Raw genomic sequence first — 20,143 nt, 5'->3', positions numbered from 1 at the left:
ACTGGAGGTGCAATCCAAATTTTGATCCGATTGGCCATTTAGGCATTATCGTTCACGCAAAGCAAGTCATGCATCAATAATTACATCATTACGTCAACCCCCTTTTCATCCCATTAGGGGAGGTTTATTCAAATTCTAATTACGTAGCTTTTATGTTTCCCACCGGAAGACTACCTATAATCAATTTCAGCTTCCTAACATATTAGGAAGGAACAGAATTAATGATGAGTGAGTGAGTGAGTGAGTGAGTGAGGGCTTTCACATTTTTGTAGTTTATTAATTTCTACACACTGGAGGCGCAATCCAAATTTTGACCCGATTGTCCGTTTGCGCGTTATCGTTCATGCAACGCAAGTTACGCATCAGTAATTACATCATTATGTCAACCCCCTTTTCATCCCCTTAGGGGAGATTTACTCAAATTCTAATTACGTAGTTTTCCTATTTCCCATGGGAAGAATATCTATGTTACATTTCAGCTTCCTAACATATTGGGAAGTACCAGAATTAGTGATGAGTCAGTGAGTGAGTGCTTTCACATTTTTGTAGCTTATTAAATTCTACACACTGGAGGAGCAATACAAATTTTGATCCAATTGTCCGTGGGCGTTAACGTTCACGCAATGCAAGCTACACATCTGTATTGATGTCATTATGTCAACCTCCTTTTCATCCCCCTAGGCAAGATTTATTAAAATTCTAATGATGTCATTTTTTTATTTACCAACTGAAGAATACCTAAATATATTAAATTTCAGCTTCCTAACGTATCGGGAAATAACAGAATTAGTGATGAATCAGTCTGTCAGTTTGTGAGTGAGAGATATGGTAAAAAGTGACAGGATCATTTTTGTAGTTTATTAAATTCTACACACTAGAGGTGCAATCCAAATTTTGATCAGATTATCCATTTGGGCGTTATTGTTTATGCAATGCAAGTTTCGCATCGGTAGTGACATCACTATGTCAACCACCTTTTCATCCCCTTAGGGGAGGTTTATTAAAATTGTAATTACATAGTTTTCCTATTTCCCACCTGAATAATACCTGTGTTCAATTTCAGCTTCCTAACATATCGGGAAGTAAGAGAATTAGTCAGTCAGTCAGTCAGTCAGTCAGTGAGGGCTTTCGCATTAATATATATAAATTGGAGCACAAATTTTTTACATTCACGATGGTTCCAATTGGCATTAGACCCATAGCAGATAGTTTGTTAGGTAGGTAGTGACTATGTTTATTACAAGGGATTTAGGGAAGTCCTCTACTTAGAGATGATGGAACTTTCCTGGGTTTATGTTGTTTTGTAAGTAGTTGGTTTTTCATTTCTCTTTATTATTATTTTTTTGGAACCAGAATCCCAGCTTCACAAAGACGCACTTCTGAAGGTTATTTAACCCCTTTTATATAAATCTTGATGGAATCATCTTGTAATTTTCAATAGTTACCTGATTCTGCGAGCTGTCACTGCTTCATCTCTGAAAACTGGCTTGATTTCCTATTTGTTCAATAAAGATTGCATGGCTCTTGGTTTTTGCACCTTGAAGTTGTCAAATTGTTTTCACTATTTGTCCATTTTTTTAGACTTCCCTGTGGTCCTGGTTCAGGGATGGACACAAACATGATTTTTATGCAGATCAGTGAAAATCAGCTGACTATGCATGCATCTAAGTCATACTGCACATGTGCTGTAATGATCTTACGATGGCAATCGCAGGGAGGATTTATTCGCAAAGTGACTGACAGTCAGGGAAGGTTTGGGGGTAGTTACATGGTATCTGTAGCAAAAATTTGAACATGTTGTGAGCATTTTTGAGACATCTCAGCCTGTGGCTGTGATCCCGTACAAAGCTGCAGTGGTTCCAGCGCCTTACTTCCTGCAACCATGTTGCACGACCATATGAACTACTTAGAACTTCAATAAATGTCTGATGCTATGTCTTTGTTTGTATATAACCACTGGGAATGGTACAGCCACCAGTGGGCTTCTAAATACAAATTCAGGTGGCTGCAGTATTTGCATATTTTCACACAGTCGTGGCAGCATTAACGTACATCTCTGAATCAGGCCTTATACAGTATGTCTTAAGGATTTGATATACTTACAGTATCTAGATAGACAGTCTATAGTTCAATAGTTTGACATCATATGGTCAACATGCATTGTCAACAGGTGCAAAAGGTCAACAGATGAAAGGTCAACAGTGCTTAAAGACAACAGGTACAAAAGGTTGACGGGTCAACATGACAATGGTCGACAAACCAATGGTCAACGCATGTTTTTTTCCCATGTTTTTTCCAACATGTGCTTTATTTACTATCAACGTGGACTACGACTGAAAATAGTAACCTAGCCCGAAGTTGGTTGAGCGAAGTGAGCCCGTGAGGGTATACGTTACTACTGATGGTGGCCACATATTACCAAATATATAAGATTTGACCCAAATAACTTAAACTAGACCATTTGTGCATCAACCATTGTCATGTTGACCTTTTGTACGTGTCGCCCTTATGCACGGTCAACTTTTCATCTGTTGACCTTTTGTACCTGTCGACCATTTGATGTCCCCCTATTGACTGTCACCTTAACACTGTAGATCTTCTATACCGCACTAATATATTTAAAGCTTTATTCCAGATGGTGGGTACAATTCTTTAGTAAGTTTTTGTCCCTTGTGTAGAGTTGTTTTGTCCCTTTTTACCATGGTAATATTATCTGAGAAATACTTTATGTCACTATGGAGCTCCATTTTCTCCAAAGGTTTTTTGGGGGGGCAGAATGTCATCCCTCTGGATACCACAGTTGCTGGATCTTAGAGTGACAAATTATTGACTTTCTCTCCATACAGTATGTCATTTTGGTTCTATGGTGCCGATAACAAATAGAATGTACTGTATTCCTGCTTATAAAGCGTTATGCCTTGTTTCCGCATTGCATGCACCAAATAACCAGTTTCACCCAAGTATTAGTGATGCAGAGCTGTATGCATTTAAATTGCACTTACCACCAAAGAGGAATAACTGTACTGTAATGGGTTGTTCACCCATTGCAGTACAGTAGAATGTAGACTTCAGTAGAATGGGTGCATGTTGACACAACTGTGGTTCTGCAGAGTTGGACATAAGCATAAATATACCTACTTCCAGGAATATCTTTATATCTAGTATAGGGTAATGGCAGGGATGCTTCTAGAGAGGAGAATGCCTGTGTACAGACTCAGTCTGGGCCCATCCTCTCTAGCCAGCAGTGCTGTAGATTATGGGTGCTAGGGTCCCTAGGGGACCCTAGCGCTGTCCCAGAGTGTAGTGCACATGCGCAAATCTCCAGCAAAATAGCGCAATGGACATTTTCCCAAAGATTTCCTTACTGTGCATGCACAAATCTCTGAAAAAATGGCCGCCACGCCATTTACTGGAGATTTTCTCAGAGATGCTGTCGCCGGCGCGGACTCTGGAAAGGTGAGTATTTAAAAAATTGGGAGCAGGGTGTGTGGTGTGGGCCCCCCCTGGACCCCAGGGGCCCGTGTGCACCACACACACTGCACCCATTGTAAATGCGCCAGTAGGTATTGGCAAGCGCACAGACTTGAGGGAAAACAGGTATACTGATAGGGGTGGTCACATTACAAGATGTACACTATTCCTTATATGCACAAATAAATGCATTTTTGGACACGTGTCCAGTTCAGGAGAAACAAACACCTACGTTATTTCCAGCTCTGTATCAGCTTCCATGTTTTCACAGTTGTGCTCTATGGGTTTTATTCTGGTTTGGAAGTAAAAAAAAAAACAAGTAACTTTTTATCTGGAACAAACCATGTTGCCATGCAAGGGGAACAAATACATTTATATTTTTTTCTGAGCAGGGTTAATACTGGCTGCTTTGACATGCAGTCCACACATGTTATACAGCTTTATTTTTATACTGCAATTTAGATTTCACTTTGGACACACCCCACCCAAATCTAAATTGCTCTGCACATTACATCTGCCCCATGGTTTTTCCCCGGTGCACACTTGCTTTATTTCCAAATCAGAATCAGGCCATTTGACAATGTTGGTATAGACCTCTGCTTTATGCCTGTGTCTGTGGAGGTTCCTCTTCTTGCTATAGGGCTCGATTCAAGTTGGATCGCAAAACGCGATCAATCCACAAATATTTTAAAAAGGATGCGGGCACATGCGTAACGCCCATGTGCCTGTCCTCCGCATGCGCCTGTCCTCCGCACGCTCCTGCATTTTCTGCGGGGGGCCACAGAAAATGTGAATGCCTCTGCCTGGGGGTGTGTGGCGCGAACGGGGTAGTGGCGGGGGCATCACACACAGCCGCCGTGATTAGAAAGATGGAAGAGGGCCTCCTGCCAGTGCAGCCAGGAAGCTACCCTAATTTCTACGATGAAGCAGAAATTGCGATGCATTGCAATTTCTGCTTCATCAAGGGGGGAGAGTGGATTGAAAATTCTGCTGCTTAGAAGAAATTTGTAATCCAACCTGAATCAGACCCATAGAATGGTAATTTCTGCAGCTGTCTGTAATACTGTTGTAGTCCTTATTTCATGTGCTCCACATTTCCCCATCTAGTGTGCTATTCAGTGTTTTAATCATTCCCCAGTTCATTCTCTTAATGCTGTAGCATACACCAATGATTTATAAACTAAGACTACTCAAAATCAATTAAAGGCAAAAGATAATTAAACTGTACAAGTCTATAACTAATAACTCAGCAACTATTAAATATAGAACTTGGTGTATCTGTACATTAAGATGATCATTTAGTAGTATAGCAAATTGGCATTTATCATTTTCATAATTTATGTGTAGCCATGATTAAGTTGTTGAAAAGCAAGGCAGATAAATCTCAATTCATTATTTAATGACCCTACAAAAAAGTTATAATTTTCATATCATATACTTTGATAGCTTAGATTTTTCAGTTGCTTTCTAATTTACTCACTATACAGAGAATATTGCTGTTCATTAACACTTTATACTAAATGGAAATTAAATAATGTTAATTAAAATGGAATCCCAATAAGAACATATTATAATGAAATGCATTTATATTACTTTAACGTGACATTTTTCTTCTAGATCTATGCATATTATTAGTTATAGTTGCAGAATTAAGCCATGGTGCACTTATTGAATTACATAACAATATGAGCTAATACTTTTAAAATAAAATATATTTGTGTATATATATAAATAGCCCTTGCGTCCGGCACTCAATCCCTCCTATCACGAAGCCCCGGTGCCCTCCAACACTTGTAGTGATGTATACCTTCCAATGGCGGTACTCACTGGGGAACTTTAAATAGCATAGAAAAAAGGAGACCACACTCCTACAGCAAGTTAACGATTCAGTTGTATTGCACAACTTTCGTCTGACGAAAGTTGTGCAATACCACTGAAACGTTAACTTGCTGTAGGAGTGTGATCTCCTTTTTTCTATGCTATTTAAAGTTCCCCAGTGAGTGCTGCCGTTGGAAGGTATACATATATATATATATATATATAGTCTTTTGAAAAAGAGGGCACTCACCAATTATTTCTTAAAAAGGTCAAAAGGTCATTTATTGGTACATTCTCTGGTCGACGTTTCGATCACATCCCAGTGATCTTTGTCAGGACAGCAAAGCGGTGTTGTGTGGTGACAGAGCACCAGAAGCAGAGTGCCAGACATGTTCAACATCTACAAGTATTTATACCATCATCAATTTGAGTATCACGCCCCTCCTACATATGTCACTTCCTGTTCTATACTAGACTGTCAATTAGGAGCTAAAACCTGATTTGTATACAATGCAACTACTATGGGGGAAGGGTGTATAGCACCTTCGTGTTAACCCCCATGGAATATGTTTTTTATTTTAAACGGTGCTGGTTATCAAAAACCGCACCACATACAAGATTCAAAGAAACCAGGAAGTGGTCCATGCGTTCCAGCAGTTGCTGGAACGCACGCGCTAACCGGAAGTGACTTCCGTAAACCGGAAGTGGGGTAATAAGAGCCAAAAATAGGAAGTGGAGAATCAAAATGCGTTCCAGCGGTACCTGGAACGCACAACTATATAAAGGAGATGACATACATGTCAATAAAGATGACAACAAGTCCAAAAAAACCGGAGAATAATACAAATATAGTAACATGTAAAAGAGTGACAAGCGCAGATGTTACAAAGTAGGTCGGCCGGGGATCTCAAATAGATGGTGGTGTACAATTTCTCCCACATATTAGAAAATTAAAAATTTATAATAAAACGTAACTTTTAATACATCATTAAAGGAAAAATGAATGAAAAAATATTTTAAACAATAAAAATATATATATTATGCAGGCCACGGGGTATATAGGGCTTTAATGAGGCCGCCATATTACTGGCTGGTATCAAAAGAGCCACAACATAAACCCGGGTCACAGAACTATATATACAAATATGCCTGAAACAAAGTAGATAAAATGTAAATGTAAATACACCATGACTGCAAATTATCCTAGGAAGATACCATATGGATTTGTCTCATTGAGACCTAATGGGATAAGTGTCTCTAATTCAAAAATCCACCGTGATTCACGTCGTTTCAATTTCAATTCTCTATCACCACCTCGGATCGTTGATGGAATATGGTCAATTAACATGCATTTTAGACTTGAGACTGAATGTTTTTGTTGTAGCCAGTGTTTAGCTACTGGTTTATCCGTCTTATTGGTCTCTAATGCTTGTCTGATGGAGTAACGGTGGTTCGCCATGCGTTCACGGAAACACCGTGTAGTGAGTCCCACATAGTATAGCCCACAAGGGCAGATGATAATGTATATCACAAAGTCAGACGTGCACGACAACTTGTGTTTAATTGGAATTCGTTTTCCACTTTGTGGGTGAACAAAGGAAGATCCACTCATCATAGATCTACATGTTGTACAGTCCGGACATCGGAAACAGCCCAATTTTCTCCTCGCAAGCCATGTTTGGTTTGTGGTGCATGGTTGTAGGGTCGGACGCATCAACAATTGTCGCAAATTAGGCCCCCTGCGATAGGAGTGCATCGGTGGTCTTTGGCTCAGACCCACCAGTTTGGCATCTGATGCAACTATAGGCCAGTGTTTCCTGATCGTTTTTTCAGCATCCTTGGACTTTGTGTCAAATGTAGAAGTAAAGATGAGTCGACCAGACTCAAGTCTTGATGTAGGTTTCTGACCAATATTCTTGAATTTGACCTTAGCCTTCCTGAGGCATCTAGTGACCACCTTCGGTGAGTACCCTCTCGCAAGGAATCTCTCCGACATTTCGGAAAGCTGTTGGTCAGCAATGTCCATTGAGGAGTTGTTTCGTAACACACGTAGGAATTGAGATATAGGCATATTTTCTTTTAGGCTTTCTGGGTGGTGGCTTGTTGCAAACAACAGTGTATTCAGTGTATTCCTAGGAATACACTGTTGTTTGCAACAAGCCACCACCCAGAAAGCCTAAAAGAAAATATGCCTATATCTCAATTCCTACGTGTGTTACGAAACAACTCCTCAATGGACATTGCTGACCAACAGCTTTCCGAAATGTCGGAGAGATTCCTTGCGAGAGGGTACTCACCGAAGGTGGTCACTAGATGCCTCAGGAAGGCTAAGGTCAAATTCAAGAATATTGGTCAGAAACCTACATCAAGACTTGAGTCTGGTCGACTCATCTTTACTTCTACATTTGACACAAAGTCCAAGGATGCTGAAAAAACGATCAGGAAACACTGGCCTATAGTTGCATCAGATGCCAAACTGGTGGGTCTGAGCCAAAGACCACCGATGCACTCCTATCGCAGGGGGCCTAATTTGCGACAATTGTTGATGCGTCCGACCCTACAACCATGCACCACAAACCAAACATGGCTTGCGAGGAGAAAATTGGGCTGTTTCCGATGTCCGGACTGTACAACATGTAGATCTATGATGAGTGGATCTTCCTTTGTTCACCCACAAAGTGGAAAACGAATTCCAATTAAACACAAGTTGTCGTGCACGTCTGACTTTGTGATATACATTATCATCTGCCCTTGTGGGCTATACTATGTGGGACTCACTACACGGTGTTTCCGTGAACGCATGGCGAACCACCGTTACTCCATCAGACAAGCATTAGAGACCAATAAGACGGATAAACCAGTAGCTAAACACTGGCTACAACAAAAACATTCAGTCTCAAGTCTAAAATGCATGTTAATTGACCATATTCCATCAACGATCCGAGGTGGTGATAGAGAATTGAAATTGAAAAGACGTGAATCACGGTGGATTTTTGAATTAGAGACACTTATCCCATTAGGTCTCAATGAGACAAATCCATATGGTATCTTCCTAGGATAATTTGCAGTCATGGTGTATTTACATTTACATTTTATCTACTTTGTTTCAGGCATATTTGTATATATAGTTCTGTGACCCGGGTTTATGTTGTGGCTCTTTTGATACCAGCCAGTAATATGGCGGCCTCATTAAAGCCCTATATACCCCGTGGCCTGCATAATATATATATTTTTATTGTTTAAAATATTTTTTCATTCATTTTTCCTTTAATGATGTATTAAAAGTTACGTTTTATTATAAATTTTTAATTTTCTAATATGTGGGAGAAATTGTACACCACCATCTATTTGAGATCCCCGGCCGACCTACTTTGTAACATCTGCGCTTGTCACTCTTTTACATGTTACTATATTTGTATTATTCTCCGTTTTTTTTGGACTTGTTGTCATCTTTATTGACATGTATGTCATCTCCTTTATATAGTTGTGCGTTCCAGGTACCGCTGGAACGCATTTTGATTCTCCACTTCCTATTTTTGGCTCTTATTACCCCACTTCCGGTTTACGGAAGTCACTTCCGGTTAGCGCGTGCGTTCCAGCAACTGCTGGAACGCATGGACCACTTCCTGGTTTCTTTGAATCTTGTATGTGGTGCGGTTTTTGATAACCAGCACCGTTTAAAATAAAAAACATATTCCATGGGGGTTAACACGAAGGTGCTATACACCCTTCCCCCATAGTAGTTGCATTGTATACAAATCAGGTTTTAGCTCCTAATTGACAGTCTAGTATAGAACAGGAAGTGACATATGTAGGAGGGGCGTGATACTCAAATTGATGATGGTATAAATACTTGTAGATGTTGAACATGTCTGGCACTCTGCTTCTGGTGCTCTGTCACCACACAACACCGCTTTGCTGTCCTGACAAAGATCACTGGGATGTGATCGAAACGTCGACCAGAGAATGTACCAATAAATGACCTTTTGACCTTTTTAAGAAATAATTGGTGAGTGCCCTCTTTTTCAAAAGACTATTATCAGGAACCCAAAAAATTCCTTGGAGTTGAGCACCACCGTGTTGTCCCCTGGAGATTCAGTACAGTGCGGATGCTTGCATGTTCTATATATATATATATATATATGTGTACCAAAGAAGCTAGCAGCGCCACAGATGTAGTATCTAAGGTGAAAACGACAGTATCAGAAAATGTGTTCTGAAATGATTATCAAAACATGACCTGGTGGACACTCCCTCCAGACTATTAGGGTGTCAGCTTAGAAACCTCAAAAAAGTATATAGGCACTGGTATATATGCCTAGAATTTGAAAATGGTGCAGGGGGATGAGGTGTTGGCAAGCGACCAAAGGTGTCGAATTAATATTGTAAAACCAGGTACTATAAAAACATAAAATGTATTTCAGAAGACAAAGCACTAAAAGGGGTAATATGTAGGATAATAACAATAAAAAATGCAGCCTAATTCAAAGTATTGTATAAAAAAGCGAAGGCAAAACTTAAAAAATTCAAAAACACATATGCCAAAATTCATAAAAAAGTACATAAAAACATGAGAGATAAGGTATAAAATATACAGGATATAAAATAAAAAAAGGGGAGATGTAGCTTAACTTCAGTGGTTGAGGTATAACCAGAGTAGCACCCAACGCGTTTCGTCCCTCACGGACTTCATCAAGGGGTGGTGAGAGGCTAGAGACAGAGCATATTTATACCTCATAACTAAGGGAAGTGTTTTCAACATCACTTCCTGTTTGTTAATTGATGTGGTATTGTCATATGGTCAAAATGCATGGATACATAAATAAACATAGAACTAGTCTAATAGAGGAACCTGCTGTTATGTTCATAGTTTAAAATGAGACAGTCAATTGCTTAAAAAAGCATAAAAACGGGTGAGTCCGTCGACTTCCGGTCAGGACTGTGTGGAGCGTAACGTCCGCCCCACATCCGCCCCACTTCCGCCCCACTTCCGGCGGTGTTATATCCGTTCTGCGCCTGCGCCGGCTGGGCATAGTGCGGCTGAGGTCTCTAGTGGCTGTAATTTGAGAGCGGCGGCCATCTTTCTGGTTATCCAAGAACATTTAATCATAGTCCTCCGCGGGTGGGATGAATAATAATGCGGTCTGTGGGTTTCTTTATTCCGATGCGCATTACAGAGGTTAAGGATTCGTCCGTGATCTTTCTCATTAGGAGTAATTTGCATATTAATGGTGCGGCTCCCCAGGGAATTCATGGAAAAAAAGAGAGACAAAGAGGCAGCGCTCCATAGTGCATTAAAAGATTTATTAATAGAAAACAGGTAAAGTAGCCCTCAGGACTATCCTTTCCCGTACCATAAAATCAAACTCTGTGGACTGATTACATTTAAAGTGGCAATCATTTACATGGCAAAACCAGGTTGATTTTGCCATGTAAACAATAGCCACTTTAAAAGAACAAAATCTCACTTTCTGACTCTCATATCCTATTACATTTCCCCCCTAATGTGTGCCAACACAACATTTTCCACAAAATTGCACCACAACTACCAGCTTGCGCAATTAACAAAAGGCAGGATGAATTAATGTTGTGTATGCCAATTTTTTTTAGTTCTTAGCTGACAATATTGGAACCTGTTATGGTCTTCTGCTTCTGGAGCACATCTACAGTACTTAAAGGTTTGATGTGCTATGCTTTCAGAAAAACTCTCCTACATAACACTGTTGTAAATGGATTGTAATGTGAGTTACCTGTCAACTTTAACTGGTCTGTCTATTCCCCTCACTGGATGATTTTTATTTTGCACAGACTTCTTTGTAAACTCTAGAGACTGGTGTGCGTGAATGTAAAAGAAGATCATCAGGTTCTGAGAGAGTAACCCATCTGGAAGCAACAATCATACCACATCAAAGTCAGTTAGATCACAATGCCTGTTTTGATGTTTGGTTTGACTAATGATTGGTCTTCTTAACCCTTCTTCATGCTTGAATGTTTTGAGGTGCTGCCACATGATTAACTGACTAGATATCTGCATTAACAAGCAGGTGTACAGTTGTACCTACAGTAAAAAAAGTGGTGTATTGGTATAAGTATAACTATTTGTATATAGGGCCTAATTCAGATCTGATTGTAGCAGCAATTTTGTTAGCAGATGGGCAAAACCATGTGCACTGCACAGGAGTCAGATATAACATGTGCAGAGAGAGTTACATTTGGGTGGGTTATATTGTTTCTTTGCAGGGTAAATAGTGGCTGCTTTATGTTTAGACTGCAATTTAGATTTCAGTTTGAACACACCCCACCCAAATCTAACTCTCTGCACATGTTATATCTGCCCCCCACTGCAGTGCACATGGTTTTGCCCAACTGCTAACAAAATTGCTGCTACGATCAGGTCTGAATTAGGCCCCTAGTTGCTACATTTCTAAGATTGTTTCGGAAATCCATCTCTCTGGAAAGATAAAGTCACCTTAACAGAGAAATGACATCAGTTGCAGCTTACTGTTGGCTTGGCGAGTTCAACTGGCCTTATAAAAAACAAGAATTACCACCACTCAAATATATCTACTATGTATTGTAATATATACACAGGTCATGTAAACTTGTTTAGATAACAGGATGTGGATCATTGAGTATGATAAAGCACATTTAATAAAACACATAATATGCAACAATACAATAATGCAGTTGTTGAAATATAGACCAAATAGCCTCAAAACATATATTATTAAGCACAGTCCATAAGAAAATTGCATATAAATTGTACAAATGTGTATGTAAGACAATGAAGGTTCAGGACTGTATGTCTAAATGCATGGGACAATAGAAGGTAAGGTGAACCATGTAATCTGCGAGTAATGTGACCATATGTAGAGGAGCATGGTCTGAGAATAAGGTTCTGTGGCTGATTAAAGCCAGGTTAAATGCAGGCTTGATGTCAACCTGACACAGAACCTGTGTAATTCATGAGCGTTCCGGTTTAAATAAATAGTATAGTAAGCATCATCATCAGACAGCATTAACCCACATGCAACTTGCAAACAACACTGCTTATGCCTTTCATCTTTTCAGCTGTTGTAAATGTGCAGTATATAAGGATACGGCTGTAAGGAGTTTCCTGTAATTGTCATTTCCTATGGACAGTATATGAAATTCATTGTGGATTAGTTGATTAGTAGACTGCTGTCTGTTTACCCACACTGTGCAATCTATGGGGGTAATTCAGAGTTGATCGCAGCAGCAATTTTGTTAGCAGATGGGCAAAACCATGGCCCTCATTCCGAGTTGATCGGTCGCAAGGCGAATTTAGCAGAGTTACACACGCTAAGCCGCCGCCTACTGGGAGTGAATCTTAGCTTCTTAAAATTGCGACCGATGTATTCGCAATATTGCGATTACTAACTACTTAGCAGTTTCAGAGTAGCTCCAGACTTACTCTGCCTGTGCGATCATTTCAGTGCTTGTCGTTCCTGGTTGACGTCACAAACACACCCAGCGTTCGCCCAGGCACTCCCACCGTTTCTCCGGCCACTCCTGCGTTTTTTCCGGAAACGGTAGCGTTTTCTGCCACACGCCCCTGAAACGCCGTGTTTCCGCCCAGTAACACCCATTTCCTGTCAATCACATTACGTTCGCCGGAGCGATGAAAAAGCCGTGAGTAAAAATACTTTCTACATAGCAAAGTTACTTGGCGCAGTCGCAGTGCGAACATTGCGCATGCGTACTAAGCGGATTTTCATTGCGATGCGATGAAAAATACCGAGCGAACAACTCGGAATGAGGGCCCATGTGCACTGCAGATGTGGCAGATATAACATTTGCAGAGAGAGTTAGATTTGAGTGGGTTATTTTGTTTCTATGCAGGGTAAATACTGGCTGCTTTATTTTTCCACTGCAATTTAGATTTCAGTTTGACCACACCCCACGCAAATCTAACTCTCTCTGCACGTTATATCTGCCCCCCCTGCAATGCACATGGTTTTGCCCAACTGCTAACAAATTTGCTGCTGCAATCAACTCTGAATTAGGCCCTATGTTCGTTGATTAATTAGCATTTCAATCAGGTGATCAAATACTCAGATGTAGGTCTGTATTTTAATTATAGTATTTCTTTAGATTCAGTCAAGGGGGCACCTAGCGTGGATTTACCAAAGTGTGGATTAACGAAGTTAAAAACCAGTTGAACAAACATTGAACTACATCAAGTAAAAGGTAATTGTTAAACAAAACAAACTATTCGTAAACCACTTAACCCAAAATGTAACTACTAAACTAAGACAGAATGTTCACCAAAGTGCTATTTCTCATTTCAATTCATGGAATTCTCACCAAACTTCACTCATCCTACAATCACCCTACAACCAACCCCTCTGTGCACATTGCAGCTTCAATAATCCACTCCCCTCTACTAAACACTTATGAGCTTTTTAGTTACTTCTCTACAAGTACTTTGGCATCCACAATTGACCCCCATAATAAACACTCAAAATCCTCCACCAATATTTAGCTATCTCTTCTGCTTTTATTAGCTGGCAACATATCACCAAAACCAGGCCAGACCAAGTGCCCCACTCATGCTCAGCTGATTCAAAATAATATAGAAATCCATCTAACTTCACTAATATGATGTCTCCCATAGTCCTCCAAGTCACTAAAATGTGCCTTATTGAATGTACGCTCTGTTTGTAACAAATTATCATCCATCCACGACCACTTCATTTCTGACCATTTCAATCTGCTGGCTATAACAGAAACATGGCTCACACAATCAGACACAGCCTCCCCTGCAGCACTGTCACACGGTGGTCTCCACTTCACACACCTCTAGGATTGGTAACAGTAATGGAGGTGGGGTTGGAATATTACTGTCCCAACTGTTCACATACACAATTCCACCACAGGTCCCATCACTCACATTCACATCGTTCACTCTATCAGGATTTTCACCAATATCTCTCTGTGTGTTGCAGCTATCTATCACCCACCTGGGCTACCCAAACAAGAATTTCTAGAAGTTTTTTCTGCCTGGCTTCCACACTTCTTATCCTCTGACATCTCCACTATCATCATGGGTGATTTCAATATTGCTATTGACAATCCACAATCTCCTCATGCCTCCAAACAACTCTCTAACCTCCTCTCTTGGCCTCACACAATGGTCTGACTCCTCTACTCATCAGGGGGGTCACTGCCTTGATCTTGTATTCACCAGGCTCTGCTTAGTTTCTGAATTCATTAACACTCCTTTCCCTCTCTCTGATCACAACCTTATCACCTTCTAAATCTCTTCCATTACTCTCCTAACCCGCAGAAATACTAACACTATTAATTTTCAACAATTATTCATCTCTCTGCAACAACTGCTCTCACCAATTTCTACATTTACCTCTCCTGAGTCTGCTGTATCCCACCTAAACCAGACTCTAGAGAGAGCCCTTGATGAAGTGGCTCCTGCTACCCATCACACTCCACATAGGCTTTGGTGCCAACCATGGCACTGTAAATCAATAAGACGCCTACAAAAACTGCCACGTAAAGTAGAACATCAGTGACGTAAATCTCAGATTCCAAGTGACTTCCTCAAATATAAGACCACCTACCACTCCTATTTTAATGCCCTGGACACTGCCAAACAAACATATTTCCAAACTCTCATCTCTTCTCGTGCCACTAACCCCAAGCAACTTTTTAATACATTTAAATCACTTCTTTACCCTCCCTCACTCGACCCCCCCACCCCCCACCCCCCGCTAGCTACCTGAACCCTTTGGCACTTTCTCTTAATTTGATCCCACAAGTGAAGATGAACTATCTGCTCTCTTCTCATCCTTCTACTCTACTACCTCTCCTCTTGATCCTATACCCTCACATGTCAGTAAAACTGTCTCCTGTGCTTATCCCAACCTTAACTAAAATCTGACATCTCTCTCTCTACTGGTATATTTCTTTCTCTGTTTAAGCATGCAGTGATTACCCCCATTCTGAAAAAAACACAACTCTGACCCAAACTCTTTCTCTAACTACCATCCCATCTCTCAGCTCCCATGCCCCTCCAAGCTACTTAAGAAACTCGCCTATACTCTCCTCACACACTTTCTTAACTTCCACAACTTACTGGACCCACTTCAATCAGGTTTTCTTTCCTAACACTCCACAGAGACAGCACTGAATAAAGTAGTGAATGATCTAGTCACTGCCAACTCTAAAGGCCGTTACTTCTTATCCTTCACTCTGCAGCATTTTACACTGATGACCACTCTCTTCCCATACAAACACTACAATCTCTAGGTCTTCAGGACACCGCCCATTCTTGGTTCTCATCATACCTGTCTAATCGTTCTTTCAGTGTTCGCTTCTCTGATTCCACCTCCTCTTCACTACCTCTATCAGTTGGAGTACCGCAAGGCTCAATCTTAGGGCCTCTGCTTTTCTCAATCTATACCTCATCTCTTGGTAAACTAATCAGCTCCTTTGGATTTCAGTATTATTTGTAATCTGATGATACTCAACTCTATCTATTCTCTCCAGATTTGTCACCATCTGTATTGGTCCATGTCACTGAATGCCTTTCTGCCATTTCATCTCGGATGTCATCTCGCCACCTCAAACTCAACATTTCCAAAACAGAATTATATTCCCGCCAGCCAAGAGTAGTTACCAACCTGACAATTTGACAATTTACCCTACCCTACAAGCTCACTGCCTAGGTGTCATCCTGTCATTTGTGTCACACATTCAATCTGTCTCTAAATCATGTTACATGCATCTAAAAAACATATCCAAAATACAACCATATCTTACACAAGACACTGCAAAAACTCTAATCCATGAACTCATTATCTCCCACATTGATTATTGCAATAGACTCCTTACTGTTCTTCCCAAGAAAAGACTCTGACAACTACAATCCATTTTGAATGCAGCTGCAAGGCTAATCTTCCTAGCAAGATGTTCATCGCCTGCGGATCCCTCCATTGGTTGCCTATATTCTACCATATTCAATCAAAAATACTTCTACTCTCATATAAAGCTATTAAACAAAGAGATATATGTTTGTGTAGTTTGGTTATCTCAAAATATCATCCAACTAGACCTATCCACTCTGCATAACATCTGCATCTTTCATCTTCACAGATCACTCGCTCCAACTCACAATTGCAGTACTTTCTTCGGGCAGCACCCACCCTATGGAATGCCCTCCCATGCATGATGATAATATTCTCCTCTAGCCTCCAAACTTTCAAGCGTTCCCTGAAAACTCACCTCTTCAGGCAAGCCTATGAAATTCCTGAACCATCCACACGACCTTCTGAAGCATTCATATCTAATTACATCTCATCTGGACTGTCTTTGCAATCTGGTGGGACCGCTATGCTATAGATAGTGCCTATCATTGTGTATCCTTCCTAATTTCCCTATAGATTGTAAGCTTGCAAGCAGGGCCTTCCTACCTATATGTCTGCCTCTAATTACCCAGTTTGTCTTACCACTGTTGTTTCCAATTGAAAAGAGCAATGGAATATGCTGCTCTATATAAGAAACTGTAAATAAATAAGCAGCTTCTGCCCATGTACTAGAGAGAGAGGTGAGAGCCGCTGTCCCCATCCAGCCAGGTTTCTGGCACCTGTGCACCAGAGGCGTGTGTGCACATGTGCATTCCCACAGCTTCTATGGGCTGCATCAGCTGCAGCCCATTTAACAGGAAGACAGCTTTCTGCTTATTGCAGCCCGGCCAGGCAGTCTCGGAGGGAGGATACACTGTCCAGTAGTACTGCCTATCCTGCGGGTGACTGGCAGGTAGGACTTCCAATAGGAAGCCACTGCCAGTCACAGTGAATCCAGTGCAGTTACAGACTGCATCTGGCTTCCCTGACACTGGTGAATTTTACCTGGGGGGCACTGCAGTCCATAGGCAAAATCCGCCACTGATGGTAAGCCAAATTATGCACCATCTGTACCTCCTTTTCTCCATGTCTAGCCTTTTGCACTTACTTGCCGACCTGGCTGCCCCGTCTTCTGGGAGGGGGCGTGGCTAGCAGGTGCTGGGTTTCCCAGGGTCGTGGTCGACTGGATGTGGGCATGGCCTTGAATTTGTGGAGTGCCGTAGAGCTGGGGGCAGGACTACGATGACCCAAATCAGCGCAAATCGCATCATCGGCCCTCAGCACCACCCACTTTTACTAAAAGCCAAAGAGGGGTGCAGGAGGTGCGAGCCAGATCCTGCGAGTCACGTGCCTGCCTTTCCAGGGGGCCAAGAGGGTCACCCAATTTTCAGGAACATCCTGCCCTTTCTGGAAGGGTAGGGAACTCTGCTTCTGCACATGCCCATCCAGACTAGGGAAGTGTAATGTCTGGATAGGAGATCTGTGTTATTTTCATTTGTCTGGCTATTAAACTTTTTTGGAAGCTAGTTAGCTCCTGTCAGACAGCTTCCAATCTCCTTGAAGCAGCCATACTCATGTGCTGCAATTACTGTAAATGGGAGACAGTATATGGCTATTTTTGAAAGACACATACACAGTAAATACTTACATGGACCATGTTGTTGTTAACTGAAATTGGATTCTTGTTGCTGCCAACCATGTTATAATTCTAAATGGAAAAGGAAACCGTAATCAACCTGCTAGTTGCAACACATAGAGGCAGCAAATAGCCCCATTCATTTTCTCCTTGCTTTAAGAATAACTGAGCCTGGGTCCCTGCAAGTCCTGTATTCTCTGAAATCATAATCACAGCTGTGCTACAGCAGTGGTATGAATCCTTCTCCAGCAGCAGCCCTCCATTCATTCCCAGTTTTTCAATCACACTAGCGATAGGGCCAGGAGAAAATCATTGCATTTTTTGTCCTTTTTTTAAGCTTTTGTTTAAGAATTAGACAACATCGCGCTAAATAAAGAAGTCAGTCCGCTGTGTAACTTGTAAATAAATCACTGGCTTCACTTACTTCACCGCTACCTGTTTGTCATTCAGAAAATAATGGCTAATCAATGGCTAATCAATAGAGATGTGTAACATATTAGTTTCCTGTCCTTCATCATCCTATTTTCTTCAATTGCCTGGAGGTTTGTGTTCAGTACTCACAGAATCGATTACAATTGAAAGTGATCATTCAGGCTGTGTAGAGAGCTGTCAGCAGTGCTTTCTGCTAAGTCCTATCATCCTATTTAATTCTACTTACTGTGGCTTGACAAACCAACTACCCAATTGGCAATATTTCAGATACTGTACTACAGTGCTAAAACTCTATCAGACTCGAGTACAATGAAACCTCCAGGGTATTTATTACTGTGTGTACAGCTAGAGCAATCATGCAAAAAAGAAGCTCTTGACATGGCCAGGGGAAAAGCCTGAATTCCCAGCCTTGGAGAACAAGGCTCATTGAGATGTAGTCTTTACACAACACTTATGTCAGTGTGAACAATATTTTCAGAACTAGACTGTGCTTTAATTTATGTCATAGAGTTAATCACACCCCGTGTCTGTCCTCTGCTATACATTATGCATTTTAATAATTCACTAGGTCTGGCACAGATGCAACAGTTTGCAGTGATTTATGTCATTATGGTTTGTTCTACATTTACAGCCAGGTTGCATGCAAAACATATGTAAGATGTAAATGTCCCTGTGCATAGAATTAAGATGTCCACTAGATATCTAATGGCATTTTAAGTAGGGTTGCCATACTATCCCTTTAAACCAGCACACTCATGGGTAGTGGGCCCTACACATTAAAAGATCCGCCGCCGAGCTTCCCGATGGGGGATACGGCTGACGGGCGACCCGGCGGGGGGAAGGGCAGTGACGGGGGGAGTGAAGTTTCTTCACTCCCCCCGTCACCCGGCTCCATTGAAGTGCAGGCAAATATGGCCGAAATCGTCCATATTGGCCTGCATGCACAGCCAACGGGCCACCAGCGATGAACGAGCGCGGGGCCGCGCATCTTTCATCGCTGGTGCCTCCACACTCAAAGATATGAATGGTATTTCGTTCAATAATGAACGAGATCGTTCATATCTTTGAGGATTGTCGGCCAGTGTGTAGGGCTTATTACACAGGTTCTTTGGCTGGCTGGCTTCAAGCCGGAATTTCACCTGCTTTTAATCAGCCACAGAACCTGTGTAATCCATGAGCATTTAAAGTGATAGAATGGTAAGCCTAATTATAAGCAGGGTTGCCACAATATTATTTTGCTCATATCATACCTCCCAACATGACCCTCTCCAGGAGGGACAGAATGCTCTGCTCCTGGATTTCCCTCTTAATTTGCAATTGCCATCACCTGTGGTGAAACACCTTTCTTATCCATTAGCCTGTTCAAAACAGGTGCCTGCAATCATACATTCCTAGAAAAGTCCAGAAGCAGAGAATTGTGTCCCTCCTGGAGAGGGTAATGTTGGGAGGTATGTCATATTGGTTGCCTGGACCCCTATGATTTACACAGGTTATCTGGCTAAGCAGGTGAAATACAGGCTTGAATTTAGTCAGCTATCGCTGATTGGAACCATGTGACATGCAGGCTTGAAATTAGCGAGCCACAGAACCTGTGCAATTTATACAGTATGAGGGATATTATGGTAACCCTATTCTACAGATTTTAGTGACATAATATTGAGATGCCTGTGCTTATTATATTACTTTTTTTGTATTTTTTTTACACAATGAACATCTGTAACAAACTGCAAATTGGGTGAGGCAAAAATTAGCAGTAGAACCTGTAACTAATCAATGCACTAGAATTAGGGTTACTATACTTTTCCTTTCCTCTGGCTGGCTGACTTCAAGCCTAAACTTCACCTGATTTTTATCAGCCACAGAACCTGTGTAATCAATGAGCGTCCTGGTTTAAACTAAGGGT

The 20,143-nt window shown here is 41.2% G+C and overlaps 1 long non-coding RNA gene across 1 annotated transcript; it reads left to right on the top strand.

Moving 5' to 3' along the window:
- The first annotated feature begins 13,410 nt into the window (after positions 1 to 13,410).
- On the top strand, positions 13,411 to 18,231 carry LOC134943448 (uncharacterized). Its single transcript, XR_010181543.1, has 2 exons — positions 13,411 to 13,500; positions 16,423 to 18,231. It is a non-coding gene; the product is annotated as an uncharacterized LOC134943448 (long non-coding RNA).
- Positions 18,232 to 20,143: the final 1,912 nt, after the last annotated feature.

The sequence above is a fragment of the Pseudophryne corroboree genome, chromosome 7, assembly GCF_028390025.1.
Source record: "Pseudophryne corroboree isolate aPseCor3 chromosome 7, aPseCor3.hap2, whole genome shotgun sequence".
NCBI lineage: Eukaryota > Metazoa > Chordata > Amphibia > Anura > Myobatrachidae > Pseudophryne > Pseudophryne corroboree.
The sequence above is the reverse complement of the archived record's forward strand: the minus strand, read 5'-3'. Positions and strand labels throughout refer to the sequence as shown.